The 4,240-nt window shown below is 36.5% G+C and overlaps 1 non-coding gene across 1 annotated transcript; it reads right to left on the bottom strand.

Moving 5' to 3' along the window:
- Positions 1-229: 229 nt before the first annotated feature.
- LOC113755708 lies at positions 230-338 on the bottom strand. The gene has a single exon (XR_003465720.1). It is a non-coding gene; the product is annotated as a small nucleolar RNA R71 (small nucleolar RNA).
- Between the last annotated feature and the right edge of the window lie 3,902 nt (positions 339-4,240).

Below are 4,240 nucleotides of genomic sequence, written 5' to 3'. Positions count from 1 at the left end.
CTCTTCTAATTACACATTAAGCTACATTCTTGGAAATTGTTGATAACAATTAAATGAATTGGAGTTAGTGATTTGATGCTATAAGGCTCTAGAATTGTTCACCTTTTCATTAACGAGATCAAGGCCAAACTTTGCTACACTCTCATGCTTCCCAATACTTTTCACTGGATGAATGAATTATCAGAGCATTCTTAAAATAATGTATTTTCCACCAGGTAAAGACTGCTAAAGCTTTAGAATGGATATCACTAGTTTTAGCCAATTGGAAGAGTGAATTCATTATTATGAGGCATGGGAAAGGTTAGAGCTTTGCTTCGGAAATGTCCACATCATGGACTTGCCGGGAGTGGTTTAATTCATACAAACCTGTTATAATGGTTTATTCTTTTCTCCACTAAAAACTATTATTGATGCAAGCTGCCAGGTGGAGCGTTTAATGGGAAAATACACCCCAAGAAAAGCTTCATAATTTGATAGAAGAAATGGCAGCAAATAACTATCAATGGGCCAATGAGAGAGGTAATACAAGACGTCACGCAGGTATGATAGAAATGGACACTCTCAATATGCTGAGTGTTCAAATGAATAATGTGATGAAATTGCTAAGTAGACAAGGTCCAAGTTCATCTAATGCACATGTAGCATGCTGTTCTGTATGTGGAGGTGAACATGATACTAATGAGTGTGTCGATTCTGAACAAGTACAATTCGTCAATAATTACAATCGTAATGCTCAAAATAACCCCTACTCGAATACTTACAATCCGGGATGGAGAAATCATCCAAACTTCGGATGGAAGGATCAAGGAAATCAACAAAGGCCAACCAATCCGCCGGGATTTCAACCAAGGCAACCACAGGCTGAAACTAAACCAAGTTGGGAGATCGCGGTGGAAAAACTTGCTAAGGTGACTTCGGACAGATTTGAACGAGTAGAAGGGAAACTGGATCAACTCACTACAATGTACAGGAATGTAGAGGTCCAAATTGGTCAAATTGCTAGTTCTTTGAATAATCGAAATCAAGGAGAATTACCTAGCAAAACAGAGGTCAATCCTAAGGAGCAGGTGCAAGCCATTACTCTTCGTAGTGGTAGACAATTAGAAGATCCTCCAGTGAAGGAAGTTGAGAAAGATGAGAATGAAAAACAAGAAGAAAAGCAGAGGAACCAAGAGGCGATTGTGGAGGAAAATAGGCGGGAGAATCCAAGAGAAAAGCAACCATCATCTTCCACTACCATTCCAATACCCCCTGCGGTTCCATTTCCACAAAGATTAAAGCAAAATAAGTTTGATAAAGATTTTGAAAAATTTGTTAAACTTTTCAAACAATTGCACATTAACATTCCTTTTGCCGATGCTATTTTGCAGATTCCATCTTATGCGAAATTTCTCAAGGAAATCATGACTAGAAAAAGAAAGTTGGAAGACTGCGAAACAATAGCATTAACGGAGGAATGTAGTGCAATTATTCAAAATAAGCTACCACCGAAGTTGAAAGATCCGGGGAGTTTTTCTATACCTTGCACCATAGGTAACGTTGATTTTTCTAAGGCATTGTGTGATCTTGGTGCTAGTGTATCATTAATACCTTTAACGGTGGCTAGACAATTGGGTTTGCATGAGCTTAAACGCACTAATATCACTTTGCAACTAGCGGATCGGTCTATTAGATATCCATTGGGAGTGTTGGAGAATGTATTGATAAAAGTTCAAAAATTTATCATTCCAGTGGATTTTGTGGTATTAGATATGGAAGAAGATATATCTATGCCAATTATTCTAGGTAGACCATTTCTAGCTACTGCAGGTACTATTATTGATGTAAAAAAATGGCAAACTTAAGTTTCAAGTAGGTGAAGAAGAGGTAGAATTTAATTTGAATGAAATGGAAAAATACCCTTCTTTTACCGATCATGCTTATTCTATTGGCACAATTGATAAACTAACCCAAGAGATGAGTCAAGTCAACTTTGACTTAGATCCTCTTGAGTATTGTTTAATGAGTTTAGATAAGCAAGAAGATGTTTGTGAAGAAATTGAAGAATTGGCCAAATACTTGGATTTTCAAGCACCTTATAAAAGGGGTAATTTGTATGAAAGTCTTGGCCAAGGAAAAGGGTTTTCACAACCTTCAGAAATTGAACCTCCAAAGTTAGAGCTCAAGCCACTTCCGACTCATCTAAGGTATGAATTTCTTGGAGAAAATAAAACTTTACCTGTAATTGTTAGTGCTGACCTTGATGATGAACAGTGTGCAAAGTTGTTAAGAGTTCTAAGAAGGCGTAAGAAGGCAATTTGATGGACAATTTCAGACATTAAAGGTATAAGTCCGTCTATATGCATGCATCGAATTTTATTGGAGAACGGTTGCAAACCAGTGGTGGAAACACAAAGAAGACTCAATCCAAACATGAAAGAGGTGGTAAGAAATGAAATTCTTAAATGGCTTGACGCAGGTATAGTTTTTCCTATCTCCGATAGTGTTTGGATTAGTCCAATTCATGTGGTACCAAAGAAAGGTGGAATGACTACAATCGTGGGTAAAAATGATGAATTAATTCCATCTAGACTTGTGGTAGGGTGGAGAGTGTGTATCGATTATCGTAAGTTAAATACGGTAACAAGAAAAGATCATTTTCCCCTACCATTTCTTGATCAATTATTGGAGCGAATAGCCGGATATGAATTTTACTGTTTTCTTGATGGTTTTTCAGGATATAATCAAATAGCTATAGCTCCAGAGGATCAAGAGAAGACCACATTTACATGTCCTTATGGCACTTTTGCCTTTAGAAAAATGCCATTTGGGTTATGCAATGCTCCCGCAACTTTTCAACGATGCATGATGGCTATTTTTTCTGATTATATTGAGAAAATTATGGAGATATTTATGGATGATTTTTCTGTGTATGGTTCATCTTTTGATCAGTGTCTTCATAATTTGGAATTGATTTTGCAGAGATGCGAGGAAACAAATCTTGTACTGAATTGGGAGAAATGTCATTTTATGGTAAAAGAAGGAATTGTCTTAGGACACAAGATTTCCTCCAAGGGAATTGAGGTGGATCAAGCCAAAATAGAAGTCATCGAAAAATTGCCACCCCCAAGCAATGTCAAGGGGATAAGGAGTTTTTTAGGACATGCTGGCTTTTATAGACGTTTTATTAAAGATTTTTCTAAAATAGTAAAGCCATTATGTGATTTATTATGTAAAGATACTCCTTTTCAATTTGATGACAATTGTTTGGTTGCATTTGAAAGGTTGAAGAAGGAATTGATTTCGGCCCCAATTATAACTTCGCCTGATTGGTCACTACCATTTGAATTGATGTGTGATGCAAGTGATTATGCGGTTGGAGCAGTTTTGGGACAAAAGAAAGAAGGACGGTTGCACGTCATTTACTATGCTAGCAAGTTGCTAAATGAAGCACAACTCAATTATGCAACCACAGAAAAAGAGCTATTGGCAGTGATATTTGCTTTGGATAAATTTAGATCTTATCTAGTAGGATCTAAAGTTATTATATATACGGACCATGCGGCTCTTAAATATTTGTTACATAAAAAAGATGCAAAACCAAGACTAATTCGGTGGATTCTTTTATTGCAGGAATTTGATGTGGAAATAAAAGACAAAAAGGGAACAGAGAATCTAGTAGCGGATCATCTATCACGCCTAGAATATATTCCAGTCAAGGATCAAATTCCTATTCAAGAGAATTTCCCGGATGAGTTTGTCCTAGCAATTATCAATTCTCCATGGTATGCTGATATTGCTAATTTTTTGGTAAGTGGAGAGATTCCAAAGGGAATTAATTACCATCAAAAGAAGAAATTCTTACATGATGTCAAAAGTTACTTTTGGGAGGAACCATTGCTGTATAAACATTGTGCCGATGGTATGGTACGTAGATGTATTCCCGAAAACGAGGTACATAATATTTTATATCATTGTCATAACCTTGAAACAGGTGGACATTTTAGCACCTCAAAAACTGTGGCAAAGGTATGGCAATCAGGATTTTATTGGCCAACTATGTATCGAGATGTTCGGGAATATGTTAAAAGTTGTGATGCATGCCAAAGAACTGGAAATATATCTCGAAAGAATGAAATGCCCCTAACTACCTTCTTAGAAGTTGAATTATTTGATATATGGGGTATAGACTTTATGGGACCATTTCCAAGCTCTTTTAATAATAAGTACATCTTAGTAGCAGTGGATTATGTTTCTAAAT

The sequence above is a fragment of the Coffea eugenioides genome, unplaced genomic scaffold, assembly GCF_003713205.1.
Source record: "Coffea eugenioides isolate CCC68of unplaced genomic scaffold, Ceug_1.0 ScVebR1_1661;HRSCAF=2548, whole genome shotgun sequence".
In the NCBI taxonomy this organism is placed as follows: domain Eukaryota; kingdom Viridiplantae; phylum Streptophyta; class Magnoliopsida; order Gentianales; family Rubiaceae; genus Coffea; species Coffea eugenioides.
The sequence above is the reverse complement of the archived record's forward strand: the minus strand, read 5'-3'. Positions and strand labels throughout refer to the sequence as shown.